Source organism: Dysidea avara, chromosome 9, assembly GCF_963678975.1.
Source record: "Dysidea avara chromosome 9, odDysAvar1.4, whole genome shotgun sequence".
Classification (NCBI taxonomy): Eukaryota; Metazoa; Porifera; class Demospongiae; order Dictyoceratida; family Dysideidae; genus Dysidea; species Dysidea avara.
In genome coordinates, this window is record NC_089280.1 from 25755689 (window position 1) to 25768831 (window position 13143).

The window sequence follows — 13143 nt, forward strand, 5'->3', positions numbered from 1 at the left end:
TCTTTTCCAAACTAACAGCATAAACAGACTATGCACCCAACCATATCGAAACACTATGAGGAATAGTTGGCTTCTCTTGCCCTGGGTGGTAGGGCAGTTTGAATTCGAAACTTCGTATTTCTTTGTCTGTTTTTTTCAAAGAAAGCAACAAAACGGGCACCCAGCAAATCATTAACTTATTTCTGTACGTAGTTTTCAACTACAACAACTCTGGATACGATTTGGCTAAGTAGCAAGTTTCATCCGGTACTTTGTGTGGAGCACGAAATTTTAAAAATAAATCTTGCATCTTGTGAGATACTGAAAATGATATTTCTGTGAAGACAACAATCGTGCCTCCGGTTTCATGGTGGATCAAGCAATGGGATACTACAATGAACATCCCACAATGGTAGAGGGATTGATTTGTAGAAGTTGATTTTTCGGATTGCGGACCCTACCTTACGCTATGTTAACGAGGAAATGTGTTGCACTGTGACGTATGTTGCTGAAGTCATATAGTAGATCCATAGATAATACACCCGGCACACAGAGATATATCATCTATGGTAGGGTTTCCAATGTAAAAATTCGACTGGGTGTAAGTAATCACTGGACTGGACTGCTGGACTCGAGTAATATAATTAGCAATGCGCATGCGCATGCGCAGTCTAATACTACCACCTGTTCCGCTCTGATGTGTAGCTCGTCGTGTACACTGTATCACTCCTGAATATGTCACAGGTAATTTTTAATAGTAGCAATACGCAGGGCCACCCACGAGGGGGGGGGACTGGGGCATTTTGTCCCGGGCCCCAGTCTGTAAGGGGCCCCAGGAGGCCCCCCTGAATACCTGCTTCAAAGATCGATATACTCTAATAGAGCAGTCAGATCTAGATACTCTAATAGAGTAGTCACAGTATTCTTCAGAGGAGCAGCGTAGCAAGCTTATAAATAAGGAGATATAGCTGGTGAGGGGTAGCTATTGTGTCAGCATGTAATGACCGTTTTTTTTTTTGGTCTTCAACTTACAGTTTGGGTGAAGTTGTGATTCAAAATGGAAACCTTCTTGCCCCTGGGGCCCCACTTTAACTCTTTGCTCTCTGGGCGGCCCTGGCAATACGTTACTTACCATCCCGTTCATTTTTCCCCAGTGCGGCCGTATGCCACGCCATCTGTTTCAAAATTACGTGTTTAGAACGTCACGTTCTAAGCTTACAACGTTACGTTCTAAGCTTACAATACGGTGGCCAGTTCCGAGAAACTTCCTTGGTATTTCCAGTGGCGAATCCAGGGGGGCGCCCTCCTTTAAAAAATGCATATAAGATGGAGGTCACTGGAAGCTACTACTCTAATAGAACATTCAGTATCCTATAAGAAAAACCATGTAGTTCAGTATACAATTATACCATCTGCTTTTGGATTGTGTCAATTGAACAGCTGTATAGATTGCTTGGAAAGTGTGCATTTTATGGACATTTAAATCTTAAGATGCAGTTGCTGGAGAGTCTAATAGTATTGAATTTTGAAATCCATGCCATTCATTTGCTATGAAGTAATCAATTTGTATCAGCTGGAGCACTCTATTGCAGAACCAGCTCAGGTAATCTTACATTTTACATATACCTGGTTTTCTATACAAAAATTAACAACAATAATTATGTATCTTGTGCAACTGCCTAAGCAAATAACAACTCAGTAATGTAGGTATAGCCATAATACCCTAATGTTGCTGTGTATATGGCCTATGAGTTTGTGAAATTATTGATTCATGACTGAGATAGAGGTAAAGCAGAGCTTCACAGTTTTATTTGTCAATGTGAGTAGTCTATTACTTTATAGGTGTAGTAGACCAGTAGATTACACATGTTTTTACAGTGTCCTTTTATCATGCTTTGCACAGGTAGTGAAAATAGGGCAAGGAACCACAAGGCCATGGTCCCCCAGTTTTGGTGGTCAGTTCTTGTAGCAAAAGATTAATCACAACTGTTAGTAGCTGCTTAATTTTTAAAGTGAAAATGGCCACCCAAAGTACTGTCTCAGAGCCCTGGGGCATGCATCCAGATGGAATCTGTGTATACATCGGCTAATTAAAGTGGAACTTTTTACATTCAATTGCAAGCACTTGATAGTTAAATGTAAGGAGATGTGCATGGTTGAATACTTCCTTGAACTTGTTAGTGTACTTTATTGTCCAAAGAATACATTTAACCTGTTGTATTGATTTCTGTTTGTCACAGGTCCATATACATTGGACTGCTCTGTGTAATAACACCCGTTCAAAATAACAAACTTAACTTGAAAATACTCGTCAATCTGTAATGTTATCTACTTTAATGAAGCCAAATTTCTGTTCATCTAGATCTATTAATTTTGCATCTCTACCTATAGCTATGTCATTGTTTCCCTTATCATATCAATGATTTTTTGTTCCATTGATTGTTGAGTGCAGCTGTAAGAAGCTGTCATCAAAGTTAATAAATGCATGGCTAGAGCAGACTAAAAAGCATACAAATCATTTGAGGTATCAATTCAGCTAACTAGTTTGTAAAGAAATAATTGGCTATTAAGCTTGCACAATATTTAGCGTATTGATGGATAAGAAACTGGTGATTGTGTTCATTTATTTAAGCGTATGGTCATACACATGTATGATTTGTTTATTGTCTGCCATGGATATTGTACTGTAAACTACATGTGTGTAATGTAATAGACTAATCGCACAATTTGTTTTTGAAGTGACCTAGCATGCAGGTAGGCTAATGTACGGTACGCCTCACTGTATAGCTTTATAGGATGTGGAAATGGATGCAGGAGCTGGAATAAGGAATGAAAGACCTGGCAGTTTGTCTACTTTTTGAACACAATGCAACTACTGAATATAGATAATTATTATAGAGTTAATTATGAAGGAGTCTTTGCAGTGATAAACGTGCTTACTTATACTCATACTTACAAGCTTAGTATGTGCTTATTGTGCTACACTTGAAAGTTGTTAACACAACTTTATGGTAAAACAGTCTATGGGACAAGGGGGAGCTGTAGCCTCTGTAAAAAAAATTATGGGAGCTTTCCCCCTAAAATTATCTGTAACTGTGATGGAGAGCTTAGCTCAATAGCATCAATAATTTGAGATACTATAATAGAGCAGTCAAGTTTGAGATATTCTAATAGAGCAGTCATGGTATTCTTAGAACCATTAGAGGAGCAGTGTAGCAAGCTACGTATGTAATTATAAATAAGGAGATATAGTCTAGTTGGTGAAGGGTAACTATTGCCAGCAGGTAGTGACCTTTTTTTGGTCTTCAACTTACAGCTAGACCATGGCATCATCAATCTAGACCCCATCCCCCCTCACCCCCCTAAATAAAGGTGTCTCATCCACCCTTACTATTCCTGCATTAAAATCATACTGCCAATCATTCCATGAACTATCATTAGATTCACAGCTATCATGGACGATTCAGTTTTGGTGACTGCTTTCCAAAGTAATGTGAGTGAGATGATGAGTGTACAACAGGGAAGTGCAACACTTAGAGTGTGCTGGTCCTAGCATGAAATCAACTACATGGCAGGGGTCTGGATTTCCATCCTAGAACATTTTTGGGATTTAACACCTTGATTGAGAGTGCTAATGACAAAATGGAGAATTTTAATGCTATAAATTAACACTGTGTAACTTTTAAAAGTATATACCACATTGTTTCAAATGAAACTATAGATAGATGCACTCCTACAATTACAACTAAGTGAGTATATAACTAACTACACATGTCAACAATTAGTGAAAACTAGCAGCGATTCTATCATCATGTACATTGCAGGATGTCTGGGATGCCATCTCTGGAAGACTACTTTACTTGTACAAAAATCTCCCAACCACATTGCATGAGGATGTCAAAGTACAATATGCACCTCTAACATTGCAGATTATACATATAGTTGTGCTCTTCAGTGTAATTTAAAGCTATAGCCTTGCCCTAAACATTTATTGAAGAAGTTGCTAGCTAGGTTACGCAGGATTATTGACATACATACATGTATACATACACTGTGAAAAAGAGGGATATAAGATGGTATTTCCAGTGGCTTATTGAATACAAATAAGCCTTAATATAAATCCTGTATTATACTCATGTTATACTTTAGTATAAAGCATACTATATTATTACATATATGTGACTGAATTTTGGAAAATCACCCATATGGGCACGCGTGAAATAATTAGAATTTTCGTGTTTAGTGGGTTGTTAACAAGAGCAGGGCACAGTTTTGAAAATATTTCAAGAACTTTCTTGTAATTTAAGGTATAGAGAATGGCCTAAAACCACCAACAAGTAGATTTGCACTATAAAGCTTGTGATTTGATCGTTAAATATTTTAGGTATCAAATGCACCCATATGGGTGATTTTCCAAAATTCGGTCACATATGGTTTCAGTTTATTTACCACATTACCTGAAATAGCTTATATCAAATATAATGCCCACACTATACCATCACATATATAGTTTCAGTATGTTTAACACATTAACTAAAGCCTTACATGTGATTGTTAGTATACTACAGGTTATATCAAGCTTTTTTGTATTCAATAAGCCATTGGAAATACCATCTTATATCCCTCTTTTTTCACAGTGATACATATAGTCACACACACACACACGCATGCACATATACACAACACACACATATATACATACCAGCTATAGACTCAAATGTTGTATGCTTATGATTATGTTTTCTTGTGTGTATCTGTACTTTATTCTCCGTAATGGAGATCTGCACAGTACCAATAATAAATAAATACATACATACAGGCACAAGGCCTTTGATCTGTACCTATATTATTTATACAGTAATACTATAATGACTGTGCAACTTTTATTAAATTAAGCAACTTGTCTACAGCTGTTCAATTAACACAACCAATAGTAGATGGCAAATGTCACGGTTGTTCTAATAGAGTGAATGTTCTATTAGAGTAGTAGCTTACAATGGCCTACTCGCCTTTTAACTTTAAAAGTCAAGGATTTGACCACTTCTTAGAAACCTCAGATGTTCTTCTGGATCTTCCTCTGATTTAAAGCTCCTAGGAAGACAGTTTGTAACAGTAGGAAGAAGGCAACCCACCAAAATCATTGAAGATCATTGCACTGAAAATTTCTTCTCCACCAGCCAGATGGTTAGAAAGGTCGCAACTCTTTCAAACTTGGTGTGTAGAATACTTATACATCAAACTTCATTACCATCTTATGTGATAGGATTGGCTTCTCTTCTCTTGGCTGGTAGAGCACCTCGAACGAAACTTTTTCTCGACCCATCCACAGAAAATCAGCCTCCGTGGAAAACACAGGCAAAGTTTTACTCACTTCTATACATGGTTTGGTAGGCCAACAACACTTGATATCACACTCAGAATCTGGGAGCTCTGGACGTCTTCTTTGGAGCGCACGGAATAAAGATCAATCACATGAGATATTAAAATCCGCGTGTTGCTCCAACAAGGGAACTCAGTTCCAAACCAAGGGTAGTCATGGGGCACTAAGGGTAACATACTACGATAGTCGGGGATTTGTTTCTTGCAACTTCATTTTTCACGTTGCGGACCCTATCTAAGGCCACACCAAGTCAAACCTTAGTTTCTGGTCACCCGCCCGCATGGAAAACTGGAACCCCAGTTTATGAGGACTATTATTAATATTACAAGCGCTTAAGTGTACGTGACCAAGGACAGTGATTTTTAAACATTGCAAAAGATCGAGATACTCTAATAGAGCAGTCAGGCATTCTAATAGAGCAGTCACACTACCCTTAACTCTAATACTAGAATAGACAGATACTACTATAACGTTTTTGACTTGTCCTTGATTAGCTATATAGCTAGCTATTAGTAATGCTTCTGTTGCCAGTAAGTAACTTCAGTACAGTATGTATGTAGCATTGACTAGCCTAATGATCAGATATACCATAGCTTTAAACTTTCCTAACAATTCAGATGTAGTCCTCTAATGATTAGTCTAGTAACTCTTCTAGTGGATCTAAACTTGGACTTCCTTATCACTGATCACTGATATACTGACTAGAAATCCGGTAACATTTGGTGAGCTCAAACTTCAACTTTTCCATGGTTACATAATTGCAAGTATGGTCCTAAATTAGCAAGTGCATGACATCCCTTAGTTTAAAAATTAACTTAGCTTTCCCACATGATCACTGAAAAACACTAGCCTGGAGCACTCAACAACTCAACTCAAAACTTTGACAGCTACTTTACTCAAGGTTTACTGTATAGAAGGCTGGAAACGCATGCATATATAGTTGGCTAAGACTTCACATTTGAAAGAGTTTCTGATGATGTGTTAATATAGTTTTGGATTATTATTAGCTAGCTAATAAATAATAATTTCCTGACATAGCTAATGAAACATTAATTTTCATTTGTAAAGCAAAAGTAGCTACATGAGCAGACCTTTCCTTAGTGTTAGCTACACATTGTTGTGCTCAGCAGTGTAGCTAGCCATCAACAATTTTCCTGGTGCATTTTGCAGAAGCATAATTAACTACTTATGCTATAAGAATGTTGGTTAAGCTTGGTTGTAAACTCAATATGAAATGGGTAAATTTAGCAAAATTAATAACATTACAGTATTGCTGGTGTATATGTAAGAGTCTATGATAGTCCTGAAGTCCTGATCATCCGCCCACCCGCATCCTTTTGTTGGCTAGGGAGTGACCAGAAACTAAGGTATGACTTGGAGTGGCCTAACTGTTCTAAATTATAATTACTTGCTAATGAGTCTAACTGCTCAGAATAAAGATTTTGCATGTAACTTAAAACCTTTAACCACTTACAGCTACCAATTACATCTTGCAGAGCAATTATGCTGCTGCTGGTCAAGGAACTATGTCCATTAAACAGTGGCTCAGTATTGGGAGATAGGATAATACTAACAGGCAGTTGCTAACAAGTTTACTTAAACATGAAGAGCAATATTCTTTGCACCTACACTCCAAAGCTTGCAGATTTATGCATCTTTGAAATGAGCTGATCAACTTTTGTTTGTCTCTGACAAATGGTAACAAAACACATACATCTACTGCTAGGTGGGTTAACTTTATATCACTCAATATTTCCCACAGTTGTGTCTGGTCTTCCACTTCAGTAGCTGGTATACCCATCAAGTTTAGTCCTTGTAAATTATTACAATACCTAGCAATGGCATGTAAGCCTTGTAAACTTTTTACACAATGTTTGTTGTCCTATAAGTTAAGCTGTCGCAGGTTAGGGCATGCATTACGTAGCTTCAGGTGGTCAGAGAAGTATTCACAATTGGAGACAGCAAATTCAGTTACAAATTGAAGATATCATCATTATACAACTTATTTTCATCAACAGTTAAAGAAGAAAGATCATGCTTCAGTGAAACCTTCTGAACAACCTTATTACCATGCCTACTGTCACTTAACAATAGAAATTGTCCATTTTTATTTGGAAACCCTAATCTATTGGCTCTCACAAAGGGAAGGCTAAAACATTGACTAAAACTCAGCTGAAATTTGGGTAATGCAGTAGCTAAATTTAATGGAATTCTGAAATGCTTATAGAGTCTAATGTGACCAATAAAATAAGGTGGTCATTCAGAGTTCAAAATATACCAAGCCGTCAACATACCCCTTGTATGCGTCTGTCACTGCAACAATGTTCACCTGCTGAAGAACAAACTTTTTCAACATCCAGTGTTGTATCTATGAGTCTGCTGGGTAACAAATGTATCGTCTACCAAAGCGATATTCATGACCTAGTCTGACTGTGAGCTCTTTCAAGTTTACACCAATTTTCCCAAAAAGTGATTTGAGATCACCAAACCACAAAATATGAAGCATCTGCAAGTTATTCAGTGTGTAACTTCCCTAAATGCTCAGAACTCAATGCCGTTGTTGGTAGGCAAATTTCTGTCTGTTACAATACTCTAGTAACTTCAATAGCCTTGAAGGTGGCATGGGGAAGCACATTAATGTGTATTACAAAGCCACAATGATGTTCTGTAAGTGTCAAGGTCAATTGTAGCAGTATCATGAGTCACTCTGAGTGTTGGTACAGCTTAATGTTCTCAGTGCTATGCATATTTGAGGGGATTTTTAGTACAAGTATATGATACAGGAGTTGCCTTGGCTAAGCGGGTAAGCAACAGTCTAAGCAACCATCTCACAAAAGTCTAGTTTGTTGGTTGTTGTTAGCATATGGTGGCTTTAGAAGACACTGTTAAAAGGGGCACAGGAGACCTGAAGTGAACCAAAATGTTCTTCCCACAATATGAGCTGAAAGGAATGGAACTTCATGGTAGCTACACAATGCATAACTTTGGCATAGCTTGGTGAATACTTCTAAAACTCCAGTTGGATATCTGAGAAATTAGACCCTTAAATCTGAGAGCATTTTTGATAGTCATTTTAACTGATTGTGTAGCTATACTTAGAAAAGCATGTATGGTTTTCTAAAATAGAACCTATTTGATGGTTAAATGTACTTTTTTATAATCAACATGGGGTTAGTTATAGCTAACTCATAATAAAATAAATTATCAACTGAATGTTCTCAGACTGCTCTATTAGAGTAGTGACTACTTTATTAGGGTATCTCAATCTATTCAAATTTACTTGCCCCAATTTCTACATAATGCACAGTTTATACATGTCAAGTGCATATAACTGTTGTCTTCTACTTACCCATTGTACCTCAATTATGTATTAATAATTTCTAATGAAGCCATACATGGGATTGTGCCTGTACTTGTACTTTTTGCACTGAAATATTGGCTCCATCAGAAGTGTTTAAAACAGTTTATTTTACCAAATTTTGAGATTTTCTGATTACACCTGTAAATCTGTAAATCTGAAATACATTCATGCTATTTAAGCAAAAACAAAGATTTGGAATGCACATATATGGTTTCCTGATCAGCTAGAAATGGGCTTATATAGTTTAAATATAGGCAGTATAGTCAGCAATAGTATGGCCTCCGATGTACATGCACACTTGTGCAGCAAGTGCACAGTGGTACACCACAACAATGCTGCTCTGATATGACCTTAATATACTGTGGTTAAAATATAGGTAATGATATAAAGTCCAAATGAACATGTTAATGTGAATAGATTGGAAACTTATTATCACATATGAACACATTGGTTACCCTTGCGGAGACTAAGTCAGAAGGTTAATGGCTGAAGTGAACCTACAAGAAGCAAATTGCTTGAGAATGGATGCTATCGTTGCAATATGTATTTAAAAATAAGTCATGGACATGAAGAAAGACATATATAGGAAGGAAAGTTATCACCAAAAAGTACTTAAATTTTGCTCTAGTCCTGTGGGAAAAAGAACAATAAGACAAACAAAATGGCTCAAAATGGCAGATTTCAGTTCTTTTAAAAGTAGGTCCTTTTAACTTTATATTTGCTAGTGGACTCAAACTTCTTCCAAATTAACTTCTAAGGCTTCTTCTGAGGTTGGAAGAAGTTTCTAAAGTGGTGTTTAGGCGAGTGTTCTATTAGGATTGTGGGAAAACATCTAACCATTATCATGGTTTATGATAAAATCTATATTGTGTAGAGAATGAGATTACATGATGCATTAATTAATTTAGTTAAGCCATCACTGACATCAGATCAGAAGGCAAATTATCAAGGTATTTTGTCCTAATTTTCCACACAGAAACAGTAACGTCATGGTAACAGTCAATAAATACAGTGGAGGTGTGTCAGGAGCTGCCAGGGGTTTGTTGGGTGCAAAAGTAAAAACTGGTGATATTATTAGATGAACCTGCATGCACCTCCCAATAAGATCGTAAATCATTAATTTTGTTGTCTTGTTTGCCACCAATTAGAATTTTTAGCTGTAGCATGTCCTTGACCTCAATTAACATTGATAAGTGCTTAAAGGTTTGGAAATGATCTGTTAAAATGCCATAAATGATAGTTCTAGATAGTTTGCTTCACCGTGTAGCGGCTCATTATTATGATCAAATTTTTATGGCAATGCCAGGGTAGGGTAGTGGTTACTGTAGGCAGAAAAGTCACTTCATCAGTGCTGACAAAATTAAATGTTGATGAAATTAGTCCATGCAGATATAGACACTCAGTTTTAAAGGCACCTGTTGAGTTAAAAATAGACAAGTTCATATTGATTCATCAAATTTGTCAGCTTCATCAAAGTTTTCTGTTATACGATATATAGGCATGAAAGTGGATATCCTTGCTAGCATCCACATGAGACTATGAAGTGCACCGCAAGGTGTTCCTTCATCTGATTAAAATAACTGTGAAGATGCCATGTAGCTACACTTTACTATAACTTAGATTTGCACAATTGTATATGTGGCATTTCAGTATAGAACTATGCTCATTTGCTGATCCCTACACGCACACACGCACACATACACACACACACACACACACACACACACATACACACACACACACACACACACACCTGATCCTGATCCTGATCCTGATCCTGATCCTGATCCTGATCCTGATCACACTGCCCTTGTGGGTTACATGTTCCCCCAAATGAGGGAGCAAAAACACTTAACATGGGTTGCACGATCTTCTGTGGACAGCAAGGCCACCAGCACCCTTAAACCATCGTCGGCATTGATCACACTGCACTGCTCCATGTTGAAGGTGTACTGGCTTCTCTCTCTCTGAAAGGTATTTGTGTCTGTTCAAATCTCCTGGTCTTCTAAACAATCACTGACACACTGAACAAGATATTGCTTGTGTAGCTGTTGAAACTCTCACCTCTGAATGATTGGCTGTGTTGCATCTGTGAACAGCCAGTTCCCCTCTGCTCCTGAACTATGGGTGCATTTGACACCTAAAATATTTAATGATCAAATCACAAACTTTATAGTGCAAATCTACTTGTTGATGGTTTTTAGCCATTCTCAATACCGTAAATTACAAGAAATTTTTAGAAATATTTTCAAAACTGTGTCCTGCTCTTATTAGCAACCCACTAAACATGAAAATTCTATGCACACATATATGGGTGATTTTCCAAAATTCAGTCACATGAAAATTATACATGTGTGGTTACATTTCTTTGAATGCAACTAGATACTGTGTGTATACGTACATGCATATACATTATGATCAAGTTCTGCAAGCAACTTTAGCTACCAGCTGCTCTCTTAGCTTGTAGCAGTAAGCTTTGAAAGTCAGAATATACACAATTACACATGAACAGATGAAAAGCTAAACAAATCAATCCGTGGAGCTGTAGAGGCCATAAGATGGAGTTTCAGTTATGACTCATGATAGTTGCTGCTGAGTTAAAGCGACAGGACAGTGACCTACTTAAGATGTGGACAGTTTTAGGATTGGGAGAATCAGCACAGGGTACATCATACATCATACTCACACTGTATGCACCTCAACTACAATTGCTAATGTGCATATTTGCAGGAGCTGAACTGAATCAAGTGGTGGCTACTGATAAAATTAATTATCACAGAATTCATAAATTAAACTGAAAACAGTAAGCAGTTGCAATACATAGGCTTCAAATTTAAAGGTCTTCCCTGAAATACAATTATATGTGATGGTGAAGCCCTTGGGATACTGAAAAGCATGGAATATGAAATGACTAAATAGCTGTAGTATGTTCCTTGCTGTATTAAGGATGCCTTGCATGGGACTGGCTAATCAAAAGTGGGGTGTCTGGATTCAGTAGAATGGAATGGAGGAGTGGAATGGTGGAATGGACTGGAATGGTGGAATGGTGGAATGGTGGAATGGTGGAATGTACTGGAATGGTGGAATGGTGGAATGGTAGAATGGACTGGAATGGTGGAATGGAATGGTAATTAGATAATTTCACCTAGTGGTTACGCATAAGATGACCTCCTAACAAAGACCAGCTCTTTATAAAGACCACTTTTCTTTAATGTCTAAATTGTTGTTTTATAGAGTGTATCCCATAGGACAGTCTTATTAATTAAAATTGCGCACCACATGCCTAGAAAAGTCAGAGTGATATCTGATTAGATTACCCATGCAAAAACAGCTTGACTGTACAAAAGATGTGTCCATGAAACTAAAAGTAACTAGTGACTAAAGGAGCTAATATCTGATGAGGCCAAGAAATGAATGTTAACGTCAGCAACTAACTATAATCTATATAACATTACTCCTTTATCATTGGCTGGTGCAGTCTTGCTGTGCTTCTAATTAATTCCCTGTAACTCTAATTGGCTAGCAATTTGGGTGCCTTTTTTCTCCTCTACACTATTTTAAAAGTAATTCAGCAAGACTGAATGAAAAAGGACCAATATTTTTGAAAATTATAGTTAGTTTTCAGTATTAACATGGCCCTTCCAGATATTAGCGCCAGTTACTTTTAGTTTTGTGCAATTAGATAATTTCAGCTAGTGCTCACCTCTTTATAAGACCACCTCCCAACAAAGCCCACCTCTTTATAAAGACCAAATGTCTAAATTGTTGTGTATCCCCATAGGACGGTTTTATTGATTACTTGTGTGCCATATTCCTATAGACTTATGATACAACAATACCCCATGCAAAAGCATTTTATTCCACCATTCCATCCACTGAAGCTAGATGCCCTCAAAAGTGTCCTGATTTTCCATTAATTTTGACATAACTTTTCCATACTGTAAAGGCCCCACTTTTGCTATCCCATGGTGGCCCTGCCAGGTGTGCTCTCAGATAGAAATGATCTGATTAAATAAATATGCCTAGTTGATTCCCACCCTGTTCTGGTAACTGAAAAGTTGTACTCTTGTGTAAAGCTAAGTTGCACAGATTCTAGAGTGCATTTGAGGGCCCAAGGACGGGACACATAGCTAGTGCATATAGTCTAACATGAATATGATTAAGCATTTATAGTCAATAACCATTCCGTTCCATACTCCATGCTTTACACGTGCTTGGTTTTACAACCTGAAGTCCTTGACAAAATGGGGATTCCGTGGCTGCCTTAAAACCCTTAGAGATATTCACCACATGCAGGAGACTTCAATGTTTCCTGTTCATTTTTTTCAGTGATTGTTTATATGGCATCTGTAGTATTTGTGGGCCTAGCATTATACTATTGCCATATATAGCTAAATAGGTTAGCTAATTATAGTACTACAGA